Source organism: Schistocerca serialis, chromosome 6 (assembly GCF_023864345.2).
Source record: "Schistocerca serialis cubense isolate TAMUIC-IGC-003099 chromosome 6, iqSchSeri2.2, whole genome shotgun sequence".
NCBI classification, from domain to species: Eukaryota; Metazoa; Arthropoda; class Insecta; order Orthoptera; family Acrididae; genus Schistocerca; species Schistocerca serialis.
In genome coordinates this window covers 479543083-479570903 of record NC_064643.1, presented here as the reverse complement: position 1 = coordinate 479570903, position 27821 = coordinate 479543083, and positions in this window count along the sequence as shown.

Genomic DNA, 27821 nt, shown 5'->3' with positions numbered 1-27821 from the left:
GGCTCCAGTTGTCAGCCACATGTTGTGCAGAAAAACTGTATGTACAAATCAACGAGGTCTTAATAATTGAATGAAATCCATATGATTATGGATGCGTAACTCACTGGAACGAAAAATTGAATAGTCAACCAAGATGACTGCTTATATTGGACTGGTGCATAACTTCGTAGCATTTTCCCATAAGTATAACAAACACAACAGATACACATAGCAGAGACTTCAGACATGAAAAATGTATTCTCCTTCGCTTTGCCAATATGGGGGTGGGTTTCCGATTCCGTGACTGTAGAAATCATGGGTTTTTGAGGCGAAGGACTCGTCGCGCCGTCTTCGGAGCGCATTTTCATTCGGAAAGGAAGTTCCTTGCAGGTTTCTCGATAGAGAGCGGAAAACGTGACAGTCTGTGACCAGTTGAATAAGGTGGGTGCGGAATGACTTTTGTCAGTCTAGCAAAATGCAGGCGTGCTTTATCGTGGAGTAGCGTCACTTTATGCAATCTTCCTGGTCGTTGTTCTTGAATTGTGTCTGCAAGACATCTCAGTGGTTGACAATAAATATCAGCAGTGATTGTTACATCTCGGGGAAGAAATTACACCACACCGGCGCTGTTCCACAAGACCCATAACATTATCTTTTGTGGATGCGCGCATGTATTTGTATGGGCTCAGTCATTCCCTTCTTTTCCTTATGTTAGCATAAAGACACCATTTCTCGTCACCAGTAGCAATACAGGATAGGACTGTTCGGTGTTATTCACGAGCCAGTTGATGATGAGCAAGCAGAGATGCCCATATGACCACCTGCTGATTTTTGTGACTTTGACTTAGGGCCATGCAGTGCCCATACACACGATTTTTGAACCTTCCGCAGCCGGCCGGAGTGGTCCAGCGGTTCTAGGCGCTACAGTCTGGAACCGCGCGACCGCTACGGTCGCAGGTTCGAATCCTGCCTCGTGCGTGGATGTGTGTGATGTCCTTAGGTTAGCTAGGTTTAAGTAGTTCTAAGTTCTATGGGACTGATGACCTCAGCAGTTAAGTCCCTTAGTGTTCAGAGCCATTTGAACCTTCCACATTGCTTGCAAATGTCGCACGATGGTGGAATGATCACAGTTCATCACATTTGCCAGTTCTCGAGTACAATGACATGGGTTATTGTGGATTAATGCGATTAAATTATCTCCATCAAACCCTGGAGGTCTTTCTGAACGTGGAGAGTCACTAATGTCAAAATGATTCTCCTTAAAACGAGAAATCCATTTTCTTGCCGTGTTCAGTCCAATGGCATTATCCCCTTACACGAGCCAAATGTTTCTGTCTGTCTTCCCCGCCGTCACCCATACAGAAGAGTATGTCTCAAATGTTCCGATTTCTCCATTTGCCACTTCATTTTATAGCGTTCGCAGTTTCATTCCGTATCTCCAGTTGACAAATGACAATATGGAAACTTAAATATCAACAGCGAACTACAAATAAAAAATGATACTCCGTAAATAAACCCGTAGCAACCGGAATGCGAAATGCAAAGCAAAAACGCTACAAACGTACGGACCAAGCTAACAGTTATTTGTGTATTTCAGTTTAAAACTTGAATGCATTAAGAAATAAGTCATAAAGTTGTTACTATTATACTCACTAGGTTAGTCGTAGAGTAACGACCTCATGATTTACTAGGACCTCGAACGACTCCGTGGGAACGCTCTTTCCGACCGAGCGCACGAAAGAAGAGGATGCATTTACGGAGATGTATGGTCACGAAGCCAGCGGTCGTGCTACAAAAAGAAGAAAATAGTGTTCACGTCGCCATAATGAAGGGAATTCGATCAAGGTTTCGGCGAGCCGGACGTTTGCAGTATCAGTTGCAGTCGAATTTACGACGGGCCGATCATAAACGTGTTCGTTATCTGGGCTGGAGGCCGCGTGCGGTGGGAACCTGTCAGGCTTTCGCCGCGCCCGAAACAAATTCGCCTCTTGTTAACATACGTTCCTGCACCGGGTTTCAGTCACTGGCTGAAAGTCCAGCGCCGCGGCAGTGCGTCGTTAGCGGATTTCCATTGCCGGGAGTAATAAATACTTTCCTCTCATTACAATCTCGCGCTCTCGACGAGCGCAATTACGCCCAATGCTGCCATCGTTATAAACTCCACTTCTGGCTGTCACAATTTCCATCACTTGCGTGACAGATATGAAACGATCACCAGAGATATCACGGGGGAATTACAAATATCTTATAGTCTCAGGAGAAAATGTGCAGGCAGTAAATGAAATCCGCTTTTAAATGAATGCAAAAAACCTTGCTCAATTCTGCATGAGATGGAAAAACAAATGGGAAATACGGTTGCCACTGCTAACACTGTGCACACTGACAGCTATTTTGGTATGGTGACCTTTCTAAAACACATTGGCATGGTACCTGTAATACGAGAAACTCTCTGAAATGCCGACAGAATCACTACATACGTCTGTCTCATTTCGCGACAGATCCGAGCACCACTTTTCTCACATGCAATTCCGACGCCCGTAGACAAGCGATATTAGTTTTGTTTTCACATTTAATAAACATACGAAACGTACAGTATCCGTACTGGAAATTACGCTTTTTGTTAGATTTCGGCCTTTATGGTAATCTAACGTTCGAGACTAAAATAAATTATTACTCATGTTAGGTAGCTGCAACCGTACTCAAGGGTTGTACGTCTGTATTGAAATCTATACTCCGCAGAGGATACTTTACGTGACACTGCCTCGTCGCATCTTTCCTGTTCCAGTCGTGAAAGGTTCGCAGGAAGAACGGTTGTTTGGTAAACTTCGTTGTTAGCTTTAATCTCTTTAGTTTTACGTTCACAGTCTTTTCTAGAGGTAAGAGAAGTCACGTATCGCATGGCTCGTCGAGGAATGTAAGCTCTCGGAATTTTAACAGTAAATCAAACCATAATGCAGGGCACTTCTCTTGCGGTGCCCGCCACTGGAGTTCGTTGAGCATCTTCGTAACGCTTTCATGCTTTCAAAATGAACCAGTCAAGAAACGTGTTGCTCTTATCTGCTAACCTTTCTGGCAATGGGTTCGTGCTTACACATATTACGCATATTACTTGTAGCGAGTCCATAACTCCATACAATGACCTAGTAAAATAAATAGTGAAAAATCCATTCATGAAGCAACATTACGGGCAGAAAAAAGAATATTTTATTTCACTTGAGGTGTACCCTATCTATAAAAATAACACTCTTGATCGTTCTAAGCAAAACTTCAAATAAAACTACTATATAATATTTTCATAACGATAGCAAATAAAATACACTAAATATTACACCGATAGTACTTTGTGAAAAACCAACAGAGAACAGAACAATAGCGGCGAAACAAAAATAATTATATGCTTCCATTACGGCAGAACGTATCTCTTAATATAACGCTCTTGCCATGCTGCACAAACCCCACAACTACATTGTCACGTCACATATAAATCTTAGTGCAAGGATAAGAGAGTAATATACTAAATTTTAGTGCTGTTGTACTTCGTTTCCAAAGAAATGAAGTTGAAACAGCATAGAGCAGTAAGACTTCAGTGTCACATTTAGTGCACTTCTGGGAGATTCAAGCGGAAAATTCTGTGTTTCTCTTTTTACGACCTGTTGAATACCGTTAAACTTAAAAAAAAAATTGCCTCAGCATCTTGTGTTTCGGTGAATGATAGTACTTATAAACTGTATTATATGACAGTGCACATAGCGAGATACTGGGGTTAACTGCAGTTTTCTCAATGAAACGATGTTTTTAATTTTATTGTAGTCAAAATCAATTCAGAAATGGTTCAAATGACTCTGAGCACTATGGGACTTAACATCTGGGGTCATCAGTCCCCTATAACTTAGAACCACTTAAACCTAACAAACCTAAGGACATCAAACACATCCTCGCCCGAGGCAGGATTCGAACCTGCGACCGTAGCGGTCGCGCGGTTCCAGACTGAAGCGCCTAGAACCGCTCGGTCACACTGGCCGGCAAAATCAATTCAGAACAATTTTTCGTATAATTACTGCTACATAGGCCACATGTGGCGCTGACACGGAACGTTAACACTCTCTGGTGAGGCCGACATGACATCTACACGAAGAACGTAGGATTTGGTAGAGGGACGTAATTGCTTTTACTTTATACGCACACTGCTTTGTAATGATTACCGGCCTCAACAATTCTCATTATTATTTGATATACAAATGTTTAATAATAGTCAATATATTGCTAACATGTTGTAGATCTTGGAAATAGCGTAGTTAAATGTGTAAACCGGTCGTATTCCTAATTTATATAGAGAAATGATCTGTAACTGAGTGACAACAGAGAAATTTGAATAGGAGAAAACCTGTGGAACGCGGAGCAGTTACATAGTGCAAGATTCATTTTGAAGATGGCTAGTGTATATGTAACAAACACCGAAACTTATGCACAAAAGCTGTCGGTTCGGGATAAATGCCGGGCTGACATTTTTACGGGAAGGTATCATATCGTTTCATGTGGCTAGGCGCCAATGAATTGTCTTACGCTTCACAGGTAATGCACAGACGTTTAGGCATAGTATTTCATAAACTGCATCGAAGTTTCCTGTACTAAACAAAACAATGAACAAAGGAATCTCACATTTTTATTGAATGGAGATTTTTTGGTGACTTGTGCAGTTCTGGGGAGTAGATGACGAATACGGCGAACATCACTAAATAAATAAGCAAGATACACAAACTGAAATCCTCCACTACGAGTTCCTATTACAGCTTTTTTTTCTCTTACGAATGAAATTAAGTAGGAATTGTGATGGTGTAGGTTGCCACAGTACACTGGGGTGCTTTAAATTATATGCTCCTCCATGAAACACATGAAGATAAAAATACACTCTACTAATTAACCTGTGCTTACATAGCCCACTAAACTCGAATGTTGCACAACTGTTACAACAGGGTATGCCACTTGGAAAGTTATGCGGAAACACGAGTGTAACTCCTGCTAGTGCGTTGATGCCTTCGGGCGAGAGTGGGTGGAGGGGGGAGGCGGAAGGAGGGAGGGGGGGATAGTGAGGTGTTGGGTGAGGGGAGTGAGTGGGTTCTGTCAACGATTCTTCCTCAAAGCCGGATGCAACGAAGATAGGATTCAGTTAAATCAACAACACTCTCGAGTGCCCCATGAAAAAAATTCGCACACCATAGACTGTGAGAAAACTTTTTTCTAATACATCTACAAACTAATCTGGAGATATTCCTACCATATTTAACAGTATAAAAAAGATGAGAGAAATAGGTGCATCACTATAAGCAACTTTGGCCGTAACTCACTTTTTTTTCAAGAAACAATAACGGTTTCGGATTCACCTCTTGCTTCTTCAGATGACTCTTGTAGGATTATACGTTCAGGATTTATGTCGGAAGTCTTTAGAGGAACAAGCTCTTGAAAGCAGAAATCGTTGTTAAGTACGAACAATTACACCTTCCGACGTTGTATGCTTACACTACTACAGCTTTTGCGTAATCCTTTTAAGTAAAAAATCATGCAAATTCCTCTTTCTTAGCACTACAATTGTTTTTAATCAAATGACGTCAGCAGCATTGTAATACAATAAACGAATAAACGTGTAGGTTTTATCTAATTTGCAAATCGCTGCTGTTTTTATTTTAACTAAAAGTGCAGATACAGTGCCTCGAACTCTCAGATTGGTTTTTAAACGCCCAGATCCTCAAAGCGTTTGATTCAGTTAAGAAATTCTCGGAGAAATCTTGTATTTGGTATTAATTCGGAAAGGAAGGATGAACAGCTCGTGGGGGCATCAGCTGAAAAAGACTTAACGGTGGAAAAATGAAATTAGTCGTGTATTTATCCGTCTTATTCGTTCACGTATTAGCTCTTTTATTGATGTTAAATTTGCTTACTTCGTCTTCAGCTACTTTACAAAGACGCAGGAATCTAAATCTGAAACATATGCCGTCGCCTGATAGAGATCGTGATAGAATTGCTTTTCATTAATTAAAATTCCCTTAGCTGAGTCGTCGGAAATATTCACGACTTAAATAATAAAACGTTGCACCAATTGAAATTTTTTTTCTCATGCGTAGCATGACGTGTTTCCAGCATTTATTCTCATTATCAAGTGCAAATGTTTATACAGGTATATTATGTGATGTTTGTGTATGTGTTGTTCTTCTTGTCTAGCCATACAGTTGTATTTTTATAGTTTTACAGCAGTTAGAAATTCCCAGATTAATTTTATGAGTTTTTTGTGTTAATGTTAGATAATAGTATTTTTATCCGTCTACGGAGCAGTTTGCATTGTGCATAATTTCACGCTGTTTGTTTATGTGAAATCAAAATATAATGCAAAGATACTCTCCCCGTACCAATGTTGGAAGAGGACTAAACAGCGAGGTCATAGATTCCATCGAATTAGGGAAGGATGGGGAAGGAAGTCATCCGTGACCTTTCAAAGGAACCATCTCGTCATTTGCCTGTAGCGATTGATGGCAATCACGGAAAACCTAAATCAAAATGGCCGGACGCGGGTTTGAACCGTCGTCCTCCCGAATGCGAGTCCAGTGTGCTAAGCAATGCGCCATCTCGCTCGGTCATCCCACTGTTTATCTTTAGGCATTATCACATATAACAGTTTGAATATGCTTTTAGAAACAAAAATTTAGCTTAGCCGCTCCCTGCTTGCTATTTGCTGTTGCGCTTTCGAGAAATCTGCAACGATGTTGTCAAGACGCGAAGTAAGTGGAAATGTTGATTGGGACCAGATAATTGCTTTACTTCAGTTGCGTATTAAATATAAAGACAAGTTGCATTCAGATCAATTACAGTTTAGTTAAAAATTAGGTTCCGTTTAGACAAAGGTTAGCGTACGAGTTTAAGTTGGATAACAGTTTGTGGGTACACAGTTTTGGTAATACGTAGATTTTATAGGGTGGAAGGTGAAGTTTGGCTAAATCCCGTACAGAAACAAATATAGTCGGAGGCTACAGCATTACGACAGTATGACTAGCCAAAGAGTTTACATACTGTCAGAAGTGTTATACTTTTCGCAGATTACATTATTTCCTAGCGAACTGAAACAGTCCGGGATATTGCACTGCATACACAGTTCATTTATTGTTTTCGTTCCTAATAGAAAATTGGCAGAATGAATACTCTGGGAATACGGGTTTTGTCTGCTAGTAGCATATATTTTAGGAGGTGTTAGTAGAGACTAATTCTAATAAGACATGTAACACATGTCCAGTATTTATTGGATATAGAGGAACAACTGGTTACTGAGATTAGTTTTCATTTCTCGAGTTAGTACTCTAGTTGCTGTGAGGTTTGTTTATCGATTGCAATTTTTGTTCTGAAGTTCAAGTTTGTGATTTTGTGTTTGAATTCACAGAACTGAATTTTTCAATTGTAATTGTGATTTGTTGGCCAATTCTTCTGCATCGTTTAAGCATAACGCACACATTTGCAAATCTGAATAAGTGGATACGGTATTTGTGTATGAATGCTGCTGCTTGTAGAGAGTACGGTAGACGATTTCCTAACCACAGAGTACCAGATTCAAGAGTGTCTGCTAGTGTTTATAGCAGTCATAACTCATCTGAAAGTGCAGATGAACTGAGTTTGGGTGAAGCAGACGGTGTTATTCACTTGATAGACTGCACTCCTTCAACAAATACACCCACTATTTCTACACATGCTAGTATTACGTTCATAAGAATATGGCGGTCTTTGCCCTTAGCATTTACAAAGGATTTAACACCTTCAAGAAGCACATAAAGATAGGCGACTGGAATTTTGTCGTTGGCTAATTGCAAATCTCCGAGTAATCCCATTAGTGCTCCTTGCTGACGAAGACACTTTTATTCGTGACGTCATCAACAACAATCGTAACCGACCCATGAAAGTCCATGTGCCTTTGTGAATAAACGTTTTCAAGAACGCTTCTCCGTAAACATGTGATATGGTCTGGTGTGATAGACATTCAATTGATTGGGACTCTTGTGTTACCGCCTGGCTTTACGAGGCCCCATTATGTAGAAACTCTTGATAAAGAGCATTATTGAAAGTGGCTCTTTTAGTTGCAAGAACTGGCATATTCTTTCAGCATGACGGAGTTTCTGCACATTCTAGTCGTCGGCTGAAGTATCGTCTAAACGTAGCATTCTCCGGGAAATGGATCGACAGAAATGATCACATGTGAGTGCCCACCTAAATCTCCAGATCCCTCGACTTTTTGTCTACGGAGATGTTTGAAAGGAGAAGTCTAGAAAGACAATCTTATCGTAAGAGACGAATTGATGGTCACTTTATGAATAGTGCTGCACTCTTAAAGAAACACAAACACGACCTCAGAAGAATTCACATGGTGTTGTCGAGAAATTCGAATGTACATTGAAGTCAGAGGTGGAAAATCAACATTGAACTTAACCATTCGCCTTTGATTAACATCTTCTGTGAGTATTTGTTTAGGCTGACTACTAAAAATAATATTTGGATATCTGTCGTGTGAAATCCAATAATGAATTTCCACTCTGCAATAGAATATGCACTGATTTGAAATTTAATGAGAGATTAAAACTATATGCCGGGTCTGGGTAATGCTCTACTGACCAAGCTATCCAAGGCATGTGGAATATAGAAAGTTTTATTCGGTTTATTCTTTACTACTCCCTATCAAGGTATTTGTTATTCCTCTTTAAATACCCTGTATGTATCGTGAGCTGTTGTTGAAGGTATGATGCTTCATAGACTTGCTTCCAGATGTTTGTTGATGGACCTGGATCATTTCTAGGCCTCGAATCCCTACAATATGAAGCCAAATAACGGTCACCAGCCTCGCTTAGACACACGAGACATGTTCAAAAACAGTCACTTCCGCTACGCTATTATTCAGTGTCCCGAAGCAATCTGACTATCGTCAAAAGCTCCCGGGTTTGGCTACTAGATTGGACAACAAACTTGGCAGTCTGTCACCACACCGTAACCAGTCAGTTTCATCCATCATTTTTGAGCAACTCAGGAGCACAGTCTAGACTCAAAGAAGGTAAGGAGATACACGAAAACTCCACACTTAAAATTTCTTTTGGAGCAAAATTAAAATTCTTCTTCTTCTAGTAACTGTCGCCAAGTCCGTTTCTTTCGTTACACAACGCCCGCAGTTAGCCAGTTGCACTACACTCTGGTGTACGGTCTCTTAGTCCGTGTACGCTCGCTAACAGCAACACCTACCACGAAAACCAGCTGTAGAGTAAGACGTTTCCCATGTGCGCGAAAGGCAATGCTCTTCCGAACACATCTCAACTTTCGACGTCTGGAGCACAAAGTTACTACTCTCTGACTACGGTCTTAAGAATTACGCCTCCTCAGCACCTCCGCACCAGCGGACTTTCAACTCGCCTCCTGAAACCTGTAAGTAGCCTGTTTGTATGTTGGAAGCGCTATAGACTGTTTTAATATCGCTGACAGCGATCTGCGTCCTCGATAAGATTTTGTGATTGGACGGATTAACAGTTAGCGAGTGGATAAGGAAGTATATGGACATTATATTCATAGTGGAGACTCTGTGTGGGTAGGACATCTTTGTAAAGTGAAATGAAATAATGTGTTTATAAGAAAATACGCAAGGAAATGTATGATGATGGATGTACGTTGATAATGTTTGGGCAGTGGAATTATTGTCAACTATATAATTTTTGGAACTGGATGTCACGTGACTAAGGCAAAATTTTGTAAATACATTGTTTGCTCTTCAACAAAATCTTTCTTTTTGCTAACCATGTGCCTCCTAGTACTTAGAGTCCATAGTAGTTAGAATCTTTTTATTTATCTGGCCGTTGTTGCTACTTGCTGTAACTGCTGCAGTTCGTGTTGTGAAGATTTTCTGTGAGGTAAGGGACTTATTAAAAGGAATGGGGTTTGCACTAGCGGGGTTCGCGTTTGAAAAGAGTTTAGGCAATTAACAGAGTTGGAGGTAGTTATATATTTCTATAATTTCATATTTTTTGGATTTGTATTATTGTTAGGATTTCTTCCAATTCAGGGTCATTCTTTTGAGTTAATTATTGAAAGTTATGTTGTCAAGTTATGCTGGTAAATACTAAAATGTTCCTGAAAATGAAATAAAGTTTTGTATAAAATAAAGCTAGGAATAATTTGGAGAAGCAGTGAGAGTACTCTGGTCTTCGTATCTAAATATGTTATTGAAAGAAATTATGATGTTGTTGTGGCCTTCGGTACAAAGACTGAATTGATTCAGCTGTACACCCTAGTCCAGTGGTTCCCAATCTTCCTTAAACCATTACCCCTGAGTGCAATCAATTAGACATTCGTTAGTATCCCTCCCCCCCTGCCCCCCTGCCTCCTTCCCCCCCCCCCCCTCTTTTTCCCGACATTATCACCAACTTCAGCACCTACCTAATTTGTAGAATGAGAGACTTTCCTTGGAACACTTTTATTTTGAAATGATAAAAGATGAATGACTTTTAGTTCCTCTCTCTCTCTCTCTCTTTCTCCCTCCCTCTCTCTCTCTCTCTCTCTCTCTCTCTCTGTGTGTGTGTGTGTGTTAGAATGAATAAGGAAGTAGTTCATAGTGTATCGCAAGTGCTACCCACAACTACTCAGATAAGAAAGCTATCTATCCATAGAGACGGTAGACACTTGTTGCAAACCATACTTCCCCTGTATTACCGCTCTCCACTGCGGCACTTGCTTGACCTGCACATTGCAACCCCATTTAAAATGTGTGTGTGTGACCACAGCCACTAAGAGTAATAGTAATAATAACAATAAAATACTGCGTACACCACTATAGTAGCCCTTACGTAGTTGCTGCTGAGTCGTACTGTCAATTAATTCACTTTTCTGTTTCCAAGCGAGTAATGAAACAATTTCTGGACTGTTGCAGGTACTATCTAAAACTTGGAGAAGACATTTTCTTGAGATATTTACCATTTGTAACAGCGATATACGGGACAAAGCGCAACATACGTGTGTACTGGGTGGACAATGTAGGGAGTCTGTAACCTCCACTGCATTAATACTAATAATTGAGAAAAAGTAATTATTGATAACTTATGGAATTACTATTAGAGTCTCACAAAATTATGATAACAGTAACGATCTTTCGAAAATAATATAGTTTCATGACTGAAACAGAGACGAATCGTTTAATTTTTACCCTTCAGAAAATTTCATTTTACCCCCCAGGTTGGAAACCACTGCCCTAGCCTATCCTGTGCAAATCACTTCATCTTTGCATAACTAACGTAGTCTACTTCCTTTCGAACCTGCTTACTGTTGTCAAGCCTAGGCCTACTCCTACAATATGTACCCCCCCCCCAATTCGAAACTGAATTTTCCTTGGTGACGTTTCTTAGTCAATTTTTGCCACGCGTTTCTTTTTCTCCGATCGGATTAAGCGCATTCTCTTTAATTATCTAACCAATTGATGTTCAGCATTCTTCTACAGCACCATATTTTAAAAGCCTCTATTCTTGTCTTGTCTGAATTGCTTACCGTCTAGCTTTCATGTCACCTTGTGGCTACAGTCCAGATAAATATTTTCAGAAAATATTTCGCAAAACATACATTAATTCGAACTTAAAAAATTGTTCGGAAATGGTTTTCTCGTTATTGCTAGTCTGCGTTCCGTATCCTCTCCACTTCGCCATCTTCAGTTGTTCTGCTGCCCAGTTAGCAAAACAAATCTACTACCTTTAATGTTTCAATTTGTAATCTAATTCTCTCAGCGCAGCCTGATTTAATTTGACCACTTTCAATTACCTTTGTTTGTTTTTTTTTTTTTTTACATATGTTTTAAATTGTCAGGTGTGCATGTCATCTTGGCTATTACAGACTTGAACTTCTTACTTCCATATATCGATATGCACATATCTGAGAGCAAGGCGCGTTGATGCGCGATCTTTGGTTTTGTTGTTACATCGTCTTCTTTCTGGGGCGCTTAGAGAGAGAGAGAGAGAGAGAGAGAGAGAGCGAGAGATTATTATTAGTCGAGGAATGTTAGGAAGCAGGAATTTTTATCTGGAATTGAGCTGTTAAATATTGAATACAGATTTGCTGGAAATGATTGAACAATAATAATAATAAGATGATGATGATGATGAGAGTATTTATAGATTCTGAAATGATTTTTGTGATGAATTGTGAAGCTTTTCATACTTTCGCGTAATTAACTCTCTGATGTAAAATTAATTGTCGTACCGAGATTTGGGTAAAGCTGCAATCTCATGGATTGCTACAGCTAGAGAAGTTACATCTCCTCCCCTATATACGGATATATATGTATATATGAAAAAATAGACATAAATTTGGGTAGGTGAATCTTATGTGCACAGTACATTTTTGAATAAGCAGTCAGTTAGAATTGTTTATAAAACGAATCACTTTTATGTAAGGTCAATATTGGTCACTGTCTTTAAAGTGGAATTATATAAAGTAATTCCATGTTATAAAATTGTTTTAGAAAAATTATTTTGCAGAACATTAACACCCATGCGAGAAATTGTCCGTATTGCTGATTACGGTACATACGCTTTTGTATATCAGTTTTAGCATGCCATTTTAATTTCCCTTTGCAGCGTTGCTGCTTGCTGTGCTCCACTTTCAAGAAAAACGTTTAATGAACGTAAGTAAGTTCAAGAATAGTTCATGGCCATAGTCATACAGATACCCTATACATGCAGAACAACTCAGTACACAGCTAATCAGTGATTCGGTCAGGTAACTTACATTTAGTTTGGAAGTTATTTTATTGTTATATAAAGTACATTTCAGTGAACAGTATGATACATTTGTGTGTGAAACATTTTTCGTATTCAGTTAATTTTTATTAAAGTTATTTGGATAATTTATTGAGAGAAAATTTAGTAGTTCATTCGATCAGTAGTATTTATTCGTTTTATTTTGACGAATTTTTGAGGTGTTGGAAACGTTCCACTGTGACGTCAGGCAGCACACCACTGTTCACCCGACTGCGTAATCCAGGGCGTAAGTAATTAGTTTCGTGCGCTAACACTCTACACTGTACCATTGCCAATACTAGTACTACTACTACTACTACTACTACACACACACACACACACACGAGCGCGCACACACACTCACTGAGGTACAGTGATATAAAATTACACATATATTCCGACATGAATCTGACACTTTTCCTGAAGATAAGGAGCAGGAAAGTCGTCGCAACGTTGCGACAACAGGACACCACGACACGGCTGCTGAATCGCGAAGATTTCATTAACAGTCTACTCCGTTGAAGTGATTCTCGAAGTTCTTTGCCGTCACAGCCGCTTCATCTGGTAACGCAATGAAGCTACTTCGAAATATTGCGATCTGTCGCGCGCGCAGTCTGGCGAGCTGGCTGGGCAGCGAGGCGAGCTGAGGTGGGCGTGTAGCGCACAGGCGACGCCCCACCCAGCGCCCCCGCCCACGGGCCGAGGTGCGGCCCACACCCGCGCCTTCTGTCAGGCCGCTTCACGCCGGTCTCGCGCTATCCTGTAGACAACTGATGTACCCCATGTGACGTCAATCAGCACACCTCTGCAGGTTCGGCCCGTGTTACTCCGTACTCGCTGTCGATCTGTCGAACAATGCCAGGGGTCTCGTCAAGTCTTAGCATGTTCGAAGCAACATTGCATCGTACTTTTCAATAAAACAGGAACTGATATTCTGTATTTATTCGCCAATATCAGGCTCTCAAGAAACTGTCCTTTCTGGACGGGAACACGTAACTTAGGAGTGCAGATTGTGATACTTGGACGACGACATACGGGAGTTTGGGTCTGGTCGTAACTCGTGCTTGGATAGCCGAAGTGATTAAGGCAACCACTCACGTAAAGCGGAAAATCAGGGCTGAGTTCTAGTCAAAAAAAAAAAAAAATTCGTCATTCCAATATAGGCCCCTTAGCCGAAGGTGGTTCGTATTCCAAACTGCGGATATATTTCTTGATTAATTTTTGTTTGTTTGGAGATACATGTCTACAATCCTGGCACCCACTGAAATCGGCGCTGCACCATAGTAGACAGCTAGTGGACCTATGCTGCAACATTCCATGCCGAGTTGGTGGAACTGGGAAGAACAGTGCACTATCGCATGACACGGCAGTTAGGTGACGCAGATGTTTTTAAACAAGTCTCGACGTCGAACAATGAAGTGACAGTCAACCTCTTTCTCAAGAACCAGAGACTGCAATGGAGGTGCAGGTCCTGGGGCTCGAACAACAACAAATCACAATCGAAACGCTAGTAGAGAAGTAAAATCAATTGCGGATTAATTTTCAACATCTTACACGACATTCTGATCCCGCTAAATGTCGCCGCTCGTTGGGTTCCGCTGCTGCTCACATCTGTTCAAAAAGCCCTTCGACCCATGGCAGCAGCGGAAATGTCGCATCTCTGTATGGCCGATCCAGATGACTGATTTAGCCACCTAACTATCACAGATGAGTGGTGGGCCTACTACTATGGCCCCTTGACGACGGAGTAAAGTACACTTGTCACCTCATTCTTCCGTCGCTTCTAGGTAGAACGACATAATAACAAATGATAAACATTGTATTGCGTGTGTTTTACAGGATTAATTTATTGCAGTGAACCGATCTTAGATTTACAAAACCTTCATCAGACCTCACCTGACTATCGCCGTCAGAGAAGTTTCAGTGTTTGTAAACAACACTCAGAAAAATGTTACGCAAGAAGACTGAGGCACAAACACACAGAAATGTCGTCTTTGGCAGTGGTATGATAAGCGATTTTTAAAAGGTAAAAAGCTTTACAATAAATAAATGTAAAGGGAGAAAAACATTAACACTAAACTCGAAAAACAGTGCCTATGTAGCAGTACAAATTAAATAAACTAACCAAATAAAATAAAATAAAATAAAATAGTTCTTCACAAGACTACTTACTGTATCACTATCCATACGTAAACCTCATGAAGCAGTCTTCTCAAGTACTAACTTATTTTATTGGGTATTTGTTTATTTAAAGTAAACTGTTGTATAGGCGCTGTTTTTCGAGCTTAACATTAATTTTTTTACTGGTTTGTTTATTGTTCAAATTTTTACGTTTTAAGTTGCGTTACCGCCGCAAGGATGACATGTATTGTGTGTTTGTGCCGCAGTCTAGATGAGTACCATCTTCTCCAATGTTGTTCACAAATATTGTAACTTCTTTGACGACGATAGTGACTTGATCTCTGTTTAGGACCTTATTAACCGTACCGGTTAACCTGAGTATATTAATCCAGTAGAACATCCGCAGTGCAGTGCTTTTTATTTATCAAAGTATATTTGAATCTTAAAATCTTCAGAGGATCATAGTACAGAAATCAGTTGACGAGGTAATGGTAGCCTGTCAAGGCGAAGTGTAGTGGGGAGCTTTCTCTATGACAGCAACTCAGCTCAGTCTGCACAGGAAACAGTTATAAGTGCTACTTCTTTGGACCATCAAATTACGTCTCATGCCCCACGTTATTCTATGCGGCACTCACTAACTTCTGCCTCCTTCCTCGGATGATAAAAACAGTTACGTAACAGGCATGTTCAGAATGACGACGACCTGATTTTAAAGCTGGAAAGTTTCCTGAACAGTCAAAATGCAGACTTCTGCAAACAAGGTCTCCTCCAAGTCATCGATCGTTAGAACAAGTGTGTCGCATTGAAGGCTGAATACGTAGGGAAGGACTGACACCATCACCAAGTACCGTCGTCGCAGTTTGATTTTTTCGAGGTGACAATATGAGTCTCCTATTAACATGCTGACAAATGTCATAGCTCAGTCCAGTTTAAGCTCCTACACATAATAAAGGCAAAATAGATCAGTTCGTTCAGAGAAATAATTAGTATTTTGAGGATCTTCTTCCATCAAAGTAGTAATAGTAGTTGCGGTGCTTCTTAATTGTCCTTAACCATCCAACTGAATAGTGGGTCTCTAATTTTCTGCACACAAACGTTGGGAAGCAAAGTTGTAGTGTATCATACAGCCATGGTTGGAAATAACCGTTAAATGTGGGCTCTCTGTGTTTACGTAACCATAAGAAACGAGGGACTGGTAAACGGTCAAGATGGTCTGTCGGCTGTTGGAGGAAGAGCGAACGACCACACAGTCTGGGTGAAGGTGTATACACTGCCTGACAAGAACAGTAAAGGATCCAGACTGGGAGGAGGAAACGAAATGAAACTTCACGCCTTGAGAAAATATGTAATGTTATTACAGTGATTACAAAATCGAGCCAAATTTACCAAGAACTTGGCTCTCAGACTCGACTAATTAGTTTGGTATTGTACACCCTCTGGCCTGGATGCATGTACTGATTCGCTTATAAGGCCGTTGTAACCTTTTCTGGCAAGTTGTCCCCCAATGGTTGTAACTGGATATTGGCACTGGATATTGGCACTGGGTCGGGGTTGTGATCTGACGCAGTTCACATCTCTTATACAATGAGGTAACAAAAGTCATTGGGTAGCGATATGTGCATATACAGCAGGCGACAGTGTCGCTTATACAATGTATAAAAGTGCAGAGCCTTGGCGGAGCTGTCATTTGCATTAAATTGATTCAAGTGAAGGGTATCCAACCTGGTTATAGCCGCACGACAGAAACTTACAGACTCTGAACGAAGACTGGCACTTGGAGCTAGATGCACGGTTCATTCCATTTCGGAAATCGCAAGGGATTTCAGCATTCTACGTCTAATAGTGTCAAGAGTGTGTTGAGAATACCACATATGAGGCTTTACCGCTCATCACCGAAAAAGAAGTGGGCGACAGCCTTCATTTAACGACCGAGAGCAGCGGCGTTTGCGCTGAGTTGTCAGTGCTAACAGAGAAGCAACAATGCTTGAAATAACGGCAGAAATCAATGTGGGACGTACAACGAACATGTCTGTTAGGACAGTGCGGAGAAATTTGGAGTTAACAGTCCATGGCAGCAGACGACCAGTGCAAAAAATGCCTTTGCTAACATCACGACATACCTTGGAGAGCCTTTCCTGGGTTCGTGACCATATCGGCTGTTCCCCAGACGGCTGGAAAATCGTGGCCTGGTGAGATGAGTTCCGATATCGGTTGGTAAGAGCTGAAGGTAGTTTTCGAGTGTGGCGCAGACCCAACGAAGCCATCGATCCGAGTTGTCAACAAGATGCTGCACAAACTGCCGGCAGCCCCATAATGGTGTGGGATGTATTTACGGAACAGACTGAGTCCTCTGGTGTAAATGAATCGATCATTGACTGGAAAAGGTTATATTTGGCAACTTGAAGAGCATTAGCAGCAAACAATGATGAAATTTTTAAGGATGACAATGCGCCGGCTTCACTTTCTCGAACTGACTCTCTTCTAACACAAACCACCCCAGCCTTCCCAATTTCCTTTCCATTCTTCTGCCTGTTATTCTGGTCAACAACTTGGATGCGCGACCTGTCAAGCTCATTTTGCGATAGTTATCGCCTTTATTTACTCTTCCTATCTTCGAATTTCATTGGACGATATTCTTACGAAAGTCTGTCCATGTGTCTTCAGTGTTCCTATGCCAGGGATTCCATAGTATAATCTGAATATACGTTTGGCTGCCGCTGCCTCCCCTCCTCACCCCCCTCCCCCCTCCATTCACCAATAATTTAAAAAACTGAGAGGAATATTACATATCCCATTATAAGTCTTCCAAAGCTTTGTGAGACTCTTTTTCTGATAGTGAAATACTTATGTCCTTCAAATCGTCACCCATTTCTTCTTCGACCATTTAGTAGGCAGTTCCTCATTCTCCAACTACACTCTCTCTCTTCTTCGTGTAACAGCAGAATAATGAATTACAGATAACATAGCAGGAAGCAGAATATACTAGTGATCAGGAAAACTGAGTAAACGCCGTTAAAATAGGAAGCATAATCCACGAATAAGAAACCACACCAAATATTTCTCCATACCAATGGCTCACAAAGTTTTCTTACCGATGTCCACATAATATTCTAAACACACAAACAACAACAAAAACTCGTTTGGCAGGCAAATAATTATGTGCTTCAGTTTGTCTATAGCGTATATTTTGTAACCATTTTCTGTGATAATCTGTTTGATTACATTTAATTCTTGTATGTAGGTGCCTTTGTCCATAGAAATTATGTTCAGTCTGTAAAGGTCATTCTAAACGCAAAAACAACAACAAAAACACGTTTGGCAGGCGAATAAAAACCAGCCACAGCGCAGGAAAGCCAAACAAAGCAATGCTAAAGATAGAAAAGGGCATATGTCACAATTTTACGAATTACGTATTTTAAAGGTGCAGTCGAAAATTCAGTGCAGTCGATACACTAACATTCCCTACGTTTGCAGATGACACGCTGTATTAATTTAGGCGGGTATAATTTCAATTTACAACCTCTAGACACAAACAATGTAAATAAAAGGTAAAGTACCTAAGTTATTTAAATAACAATAAAACCCGATGTAACATTTTCTTACCCTAAATAGAACCTAATGTTTGTATACGTATTTAAGGAAAGATAAAACAACAAGATCCACATACGATGTCAAACCAATGGTGAAATACATATGAGCGTGAAAACAACACAATAACTGTGTACTTGCAATAAAGGTGAACCCATCTTAAGTTCATTATTAATTTTCTACTAACTATGTACTGTCCTTTTCATATCCCAAATTCTTTCGTAAGCCCATTACTCTGCATTTTGCTGCGTCATTGGAAAACATTCAAGAACCCAGAACTGCAAGCTTCCTCTTACCTAAATCTACAAAAACGTTTTGTGACATCCTTTCCGAAATCACGTGAGTGAAACCTTCGTACGAGTGTTGAGTACGACTATAGGAGACATTCTGCCAAAATCCTGGTATCAATTAGTTTTCGAAAAAATGTTTTAGTAATTGTTGTCACTGGATATGGATTAAGCGCCTTGTGAAACCCACACAGTAACTCGGAACCTTTGAATAAAGTGCATACTGTGGTATAATGTTTGTTGGGTCGCAAAAGCAGCCCATACCGTCTATCTGCATATTGTATCACTACAGCGCAGGAAATCTCTTTCATATCCACGATCTGATAGTGGGTTACCATCAGACGGTCTCTTTCCATTCACATCGTATTCGTGTTATCGTTATCTTGCTCTCATCTTTTTCCACATGCTCACAACACACTAAGTTTGATATTCGTGTCTTTCTATACGCCTCTGCTTCTTTCACCTTCAGGAAACGTTTTGAGTCTCCATCACCCAGATAACTGATGACTATGATATACAGTGTATGGTAAAGAAAACCTTAGAAAAATGGAATAAGTTAGGGGTAACAATAATTTCTTTTTCTAAAAAATCTCACTAATCGATTTAAAAAACATGACATTATCGTAGATGGAAAAACTATTGAGGCATGTCAGAAGCACAAATATCTCAAAATCATGATCTCAGATCAGCGTTCCGGTAAACAAGAGATCAGGTAGACGACAACACACGCTTAACAAGCAATCAATAACCTGAAATCAATCTTTTGAGCAGCGGAATCCTGGTACATTATAAAGCAAGATAGAAGAACACCTCAAGCTGTAAATGGATGTTTTGAGAAGGACTTGTTAGTTTCGAGACGGGATATATCCCATGTAAAGAAAAGCGAATGAAAACTCCCACTTACATCACCGAAGAGGTGGAAAAACGGCGTTTAGAATGGTTTTCGCATGTGATATTACGAGAGAAGATTACAGGGATGAACGATGGTCGAAAAAGGTACTATGTTGGCAACCTCCATACAAGAGTAAAAGAGAAAGACCCTTAACAGAACGGAAAATCAAGTAGAAGGGGATAAGCAAGAAATAAATTTGAAATGAAATTTATGCAAAGAAAGAGACGCTGGGATACAAGGTTCCCATAAACGGCCTAAAGAGCTATAAACAATAAGCAAAACAGTGTGTCAGACCTTTGAAAAATTTTGACAACTCATTCAACTTCCATTTCAACTCTGTAAAGCATATAATTTGTAGAGCAGTTATGTAAATGGCCCTCAACATCATATCTGCACCTGGGTAGTGTTTCCTGATACATTACAAATTATTAATTCATTCTAGGCGTTTTAAACGGAATGAAAACAGACAAACCAATGGAAACTTAAAAAACTGATAACGTCAATCACACGTGATTCAGCCGAAGAAGGACACAAAGACTACGTGCCTCAGCCCAAACATTGCATACCCACAATAGTGCAGACAGTAGCGCTGTTGTGCACGAGATGTTTCAGTGGACCGTCAGACCCGTGAAACAGCGAAATACTGTGCACGTCAAACAAAGCTGGCAGGTGAGAGTGGTGTGGTCTCCGCCGTTTCATCTTTAAATGCAGCGGATCGTTGGCTGACATCGTTTACTGTTAGAGCTTGAGCGATATCTGATCGCCTTAGAACCTCTAATTTTGGTTCTTAATTGATAGAAACGTATTTGGCAAATGTTTTGGTTGCTGTTCATTTTGTAACACCAAAGAATTACATTTCTAACTTCGCAATGCGAATGTCGCGTCTTTCTCTATGTTAAACATTGCCTCGACTTCCGAAAACCACAAAGCAGTATTGAGATCCTTGTAGTAACAGTAGTAGTAGTTGTTGCTTTATTCATCCGTAGATCGCTTGTACAAGGATACTGGACGTGAGTTGGTATTACAATTTAATAACAACAAAAATAAGGTTAAACGCGTTCTTTTTGGTTAGACTTTACCGTGACTTTTATTGACATAAAATTAAACAACAAGTTCACAGCATGGTTTTGGTTTCTTTTGACAAAAATTAAACATGTATTTAACGGTAAACATAAAATAAGTAAAATAAAGTACCTCCAGTAGTCACAGGTTCCTTTCTCTGTCGTGCCGCATCACATATATACTGTCATATTTTGTAAACAAATATGGCGTCGGAAACTTGGGTGCATGGATCGTATAGCAGAAGAGAAAACATTATCACAAAGTACAAAGAATATACGTCCTGACAACATTATTACAAAATAAATTTTAAAGGATTTGGAGGTGTTGGTTTGAGGTGTCGAATTCTTGAAACACTCCACATATACAAACACCAAACAAAACAACCGGAATCCATCTCAAATGACAAAAATGAATATATTTACAATAGTATCATCTCTGTTTTCAGCAACCGCCTACGTCATTAAAATTGCAAAACGCACATAGAAACACACACACACACACACACACACACACACACACACACACACACACACACACCCTAATATTTACCATAAATATTTAGTTATGTTACAATGACAGCTGCCAAGTGTACAAGAGATTGACCTCATTTACAGATATATCATCACACCAACAGCTTGTACCCCTTGTCAGCTTGAAACTATATGTACATCAACTACTGGCACAAATTGCACATCCATCTGCATTGCATATATTTAAGCATTAACCAATGTATTACCCCAACCTTTAGACAGTTATTGCATTTAACAGATATAATCTTAAGACCCCTTGCGTTGTAAAGTTTGCTCTTATACAATCACTCTTTCCACCCTCTCTCTCCCTCTCACTTTCTCTTTCTCTTCCTCCCCCTCTGCCTCCAGCCTTTCATATCTATCTATGAATCCTAACAAAAAAATTGTTATTTGTTTATAATTTTACCACTGTAGCCAATATGATTATTGTAACACTTCACCCTGTTGTATAAACGAGTATGAAGTTTAAGCTATTATAACTTATCAAAATCGGTTTATGTACCACCTGAAGTATTTATTCCAACAAATGTATTTGACACCACAAAACAACACCTCCAAATCTTTTAAAAATTTATTCTGTAATAATGTTGTTAGGACGTATATTCTTTGTACTTTGTGATAATGTTTTCTCTTCTGCTACACGATCCATGCACCCAATAGTTTCCGACGCCATATTTGTTTACAGAATATGACAGTATACATATGATGTATTACTACAGTGAAAGGAACCTGTGGCCATTTGGAGGTACTTTATTTTACTTATTTTATGTTTACCGTTAGATACATCTTTAATTTTTGTCCAAAGGAACTCAAAACCATGCTCTGAAACAGTGTTTTGTTTCTCCACTAGACAATGCCACAAGTTCCTCCAAAAACTCGTAACACAACACACACACAAATGTAATACTAACAAATGTAAATCCACCTGATGATCGAGGTTTAAAACATTGAAACGCGTCTTTGAGATATATAAACAGAGACTGGCAACAGTAAAGTTGTTGCTTCATTTAATAAAAATAACGTTATTGATATATTCAGGCATTTGTATGCTTACAGGTCTAGTTCGACAAGAATGGAGCAGGTAGACGGCTGTTACTTTGTGGTAGGTACCATCACGGCATTTGACTGAAGTGATTTAGGGAAACCAGGGTAAACCCAAATCAGGAAGGCTGGACGAATACTGGAGCCTCCAACAACCCGAATATAGTGTCAGTCTGTTTAAAACAACGCTGCCTCGTTCGGTTTATCCTTTGTTATTCTCGGTTTCCGGGTTAGAAACAACTTTTGCAGGCCAAGTCTCGTGAGGTTCAGTTTGTATATTTGTAACTCTTACATAACGCATTTATTATATATATATATATATATATATATATATATATATATATATATATATATATATATATATATATTCATAATCAAAACGTCTTCGGTCCCGGGTTCGATCCCCGCCACTGCCTAAATTTTGATAAATAATCAGCATTGGCGGCCGAAGACTTCCGGCATAAGAAGTCAGCCTCATTCTGCCAACGGCCTTGTCAAAGAGGGCGGAGGAGCGGATAGAGGTTCAGGGCACTCTCTTGTCCTAGGGGTGGGAAATTGCCCCTAAAGGCGGAAGAATCAGCAATAATCAACGACATGAGGACGCAGAAGGCAATGGAAACCACTGCATTAAAGACACATAACGTGTATCCAGAGGACATGTGGCCTGTAATTGAAGAAGTGTCATGATGATCTCTCCACTGGCAAAAGATTCCGGAATAGTCCCCCATTTAGATCTCCGGGAGGGGACTGCCAATGGGGAGGTTACCATGAGAAAAAGATTGAATAATCAACGAAAGGATAACGATCTACGAGTCGGGGCGTGGAATGTCAGAAGCTTGAACGTGGTAGGGAAACTAGAAAATCTGAAAAGGGAAATGCAAAGACTCAATCTAGATATAGTAGGGATCAGTGAAGTGAAGTGGAACGAAGACAAGGATTTCTGGTCAGATGAGTAGTATCGGGTAATATCAACAGCAGCAGAAAATGGTATAACAGGTGTAGGATTCGTTATGAATAGGAAGGTAGGACAGAGGGTGTGTTACTGTGAACAGTTCAGTGACCGGGTTGTTCTAATCAGAATCGACAGTAGACCAACACCGAGAGCGATAGTACAGGTATACATGCCAACGTCGCAAGCTGAAGATGAACAGATATAGAAAGTGTATGAAAATATTGAAAGGGTAATGCAGTATGTAAAGGGGGACGAAAATCTAATAGTCATGGGCGACTGGAATGCAGTTGTAGGGGAAGGAGTAGAAGAAAAAGTTACAGGAGAATATGGGCTTGGGACTAGGAATGAAAGAGGAGAAAGACTAATTGAGTTCTGTAACAAGTTTCAGCTAATAATAGCGAATACCCTGTTCAAGAACCACAAGAGGAGGAGGTATACTTGGAAAAGGCCGGGAGATATGGGAAGATTTCAATTAGATTACATCATGGTCAGACAGAGATTCCGAAATCAGATACTGGATTGTAAGGCGTACCCAGGAGCAGATATAGACTCAGATCACAATATACACTCCTGGAAATTGAAATAAGAACACCGTGAATTCATTGTCCCAGGAAGGGGAAAATTTATTGACACATTCCTGGGGTCAGATACATCACATGATCACACTGACAGAACCACAGGCACATAGACACAGGCAACAGAGCATGCACAATGTCGGCACTAGTACAGTGTATATCCACCTTTCGCAGCAATGCTGGCTGCTATTCTCCCATGGAGACGATCGTAGAGATGCTGGATGTAGTCCTGTGGAACGGCTTGCCATGCCATTTCCACCTGGCGCCTCAGTTGGACCAGCGTTCGTGCTGGACGTGCAGACCGCGTGAGACGACGCTTCATCCAGTCCCAAACATGCTCAATGGGGGACAGATCCGGAGATCTTGCTGGCCAGGGTAGTTGACTTACACCTTCTAGAGCACGTTGGGAGGCACGGGATACATGCGGACGTGCATTGTCCTGTTGGAACAGCAAGTTCCCTTGCCGGTCTAGGAATGGTAGAACGATGGGTTCGATGACGGTTTGGATGTACCGTGCACTATTCAGTGTCCCCTCGACGATCACCAGTGGTGTACGGCCAGTGTACGAGATCGCTCCCCACACCATGATGCCGGGTGTTGGCCCTGTGTGTCTCGGTCGTATGCAGTCCTGATTGTGGCGCTCACCTGCACGGCGCCAAACACGCATACGACCATCATTGGCACCAAGGCAGAAGCGACTCTCATCGCTGAAGACGACACGTCTCCATTCGTCCCTCCATTCACGCCTGTCGCGACACCACTGGAGGCGGGCTGCACGATGTTGGGGCGTGAGCGGAAGACGGCCTAACGGTGTGCGGGACCGTAGCCCAGCTTCATGGAGACGGTTGCGAATGGTCCTCGCCGATACCCCAGGAGCAACAGTGTCCCTAATTTGCTGGGAAGTGGCGGTGCGGCACTGCGTAGGATCCTACGGTCTTGGCGTGCATCCGTGCGTCGCTGCGGTCCGGTCCCAGGTCGACGGGCACGTGCACCTTCCGCCGACCACTGGCGACAACATCGATGTACTGTGGAGACCTCACGCCCCACGTGTTGAGCAATTCGGCGGTACGTCCACCCGGCCTCCCGCATGCCCACTATACGCCCTCGCTCAAAGTCCGTCAACTGCACATACGGTTCACGTCCACGCTGTCGCGGCATGCTACCAGTGTTAAAGACTGCGATGGAGCTCCGTATGCCACGGCAAACTGGCTGACACTGACGGCGGCGGTGCACAAATGCTGCGCAGCTAGCGCCATTCGACGGCCAACACCGCGGTTCCTGGTGTGTCCGCTGTGCCGTGCGTGTGATCATTGCTTGTACAGCCCTCTCGCAGTGTCCGGAGCAAGTATGGTGGGTCTGACACACCGGTGTCAATGTGTTCTTTTTTCCATTTCCAGGAGTGTATATTGCAGGCATCTGAAGATGCTTCACGAATGAAATAAGCGAAACGATTATAACAAAAAACAAACTGCCTTTTTATTTAGTTGCAAAGACGACACAAACCTCCATGAATCACTGAATTAAGTCTACAGTTGCAAAACGTTTGGAATGAGTAAGCTCCCTTTGCATGGAATTAGGTTTCAAATGCAGAAAGATGCGTCGATGGTACCTGTTACGGACGACCTCTACTCTCTGAATATTCTACGTAGTAATTTGCCAGTTTACTGAGATATTAGGTCTAAATGGTAGTCATAACTTGTGTGGTGATCTCAATGGTTCAGTTATAATTTTTTGCTTAGGATCAACGATTACACATCTGAGAGGACATCATCATCTGCACTGCTAGAAGCTAGAAGCCGAACGCGAACATGTTATTCAATTCTTGGTCAGTTTCCTTATGAATCATTTACCGCTTCATGTTTGAATAGAAGCTACGCAGAATCAGTTTTCTTTGCGCTTAGATTATGTAAGCGAGCGTGTCCTTGTATTTATTCTGTTAAATAGACGAGGTCTGACTGCGTTTTCAAATTATTTTCTGGGAGGCTTTAGTTTCACTTCTCACTTTTCTAACACATACATAGCACCCCTCGCATCCTACACACACAAGCGCGCGCACACACACACACACACACACACACACACACACACACATCTTACGACTGACAGACACATTTGTAAAGGTATACGTAAATGAGCGAATAAACTCAGTACTACAGGTAACGTTGTGACCCAAATAATATAGGTAACAATGTTTCCTGAAACCAGGCAGCACAGAAAAAAATATACAGTCTGTGTCATGAACTGATGACCAACGATGTCTTTTCATTACTTTAAGGTTTTCTTTATTTCCAACTTCTATTTGTATTTGAAGCATACGAAGTAGAGAAACAGAAGCAGCTCCGCGCAACGCATAGGAGACAGCAAATGCCGCGCTTATGGCGCCAAATACGTCGCGGAGAATCTCCAATTTATCTGACACATTTTCTCGACAATGGAAAGAGGTATGAATCTCCTTTCACAGTTAAAAAAAATTTCCGTGTGTTAACAACATTTCGTACGCAGTATTGGTAGGTATAAGACGCACCAGACGCAAAATGGCCAACGACTACATTTTTCATACCAAACTTTTCAAAATATGCGCGATGTAGTACTTTACTTTGAAGTATTACAATAACTACACTGCTGCGCCAAAGAAACTGGTATAGACCTGCGTATGCAACTACAGAGATACATAAACAGGCAGAATACGGCGCTGCGGTCGGCAGCGCTAACGTAATACAGCAAGTATCTGGCGCAGTTGTTAGATCGGTTACTGCTGCTGCAATGGCAAGTTACCAAGATTTAAGTGAGTTTGAACGTGGTGGTGTAGTCGGCGCGCGAGCGATCGTCACAGCATCTCCGAGGTAGAGATGATGTGGAGATTTTCCCGTAGGACCATTTCACTAGTGTACCGTGAATATCAAAAAGCCGGTAAAACATCAAATCTCCGACATCGCTGAGTCCGGAAAAAGAACGGGACCAAAGACGACTGAAGAGAATCGTTCAACGTGACAGAAGTTCAAACCTTCCAAAAATTGGTGCACATTGCAAAACTGGGCTTCAACAAGTGTCAGAGTGCGAAAGATTCAACGAAACATCTTCGATATGGGCTTTCGGAGCAGAAGGTCCACTCGTGTACCCTTGATGACTGCATGACACAAAGTTTCACGCTTCGCCTAGACCCGTCGACAGCGACATTGGACTGTTGTTGATTGGAAACATGTTGCGTGATTGGACGAGTCTCGTTTCAAATTGTATCGAGCAGATGGACGTGTACGGTATGGAAACGACCTTAGAAATCCATGCACCCTGCATGTCAGCAGGAGACTATTCAAGCTGGTGGAGGCTCTGTAGTGGTGTGGAGCGTGCGCAGTTGGTGTGATATCGGACCCCTGATACGTCTAGATACGATTCTGACAGGTGACACGTACGGGTAAGCATCTGATCACCAGCATCTATTCATGTCCATTGTGCATTCCGACGGACTTGAGCAATTCCAGCAGGACAATGCGATACCCCACACGTCCAGAATTGCTACAGAGTTGCTCCAGGAACACTCTTCTGAGTTTAAACACTTCCGCTGGCGACCAGAGTCCCTAGACATGAACATCATTGAGAGTATCTGGGATGCGTTGCAACATGCTGTTCAGAAGAGATCTTCACCCCCTCGTACTCTCACTGACTGATGGACTGCCCTGCAGCATTCATAGTGTCAGTTCCCTCCAGCATACTGCAGACATTAGTCGAGTCCATGCCACCTCGAGTTGCGGCACTTCTCCGGGCTCACGGGGGCCCTACACGAAATTAGGCAGGTGTACCAGTTTCTTTGGCTCATTAGGGTATGATCCATAACGAAAAGAAAAACCAAGTTCAACATCAAGCTGCAATGTGCAGCAGTAAGATAAGGAAAAATAATATTTTCCTACCGAATAGTTTCCTCAAAATCGGATAAGAAAGACTGCATAGCGGAGAGCAAGCGCGAGTTCGAAAACGGTAGTTTTTATTTTGTTAAGAGAAAAGTAGA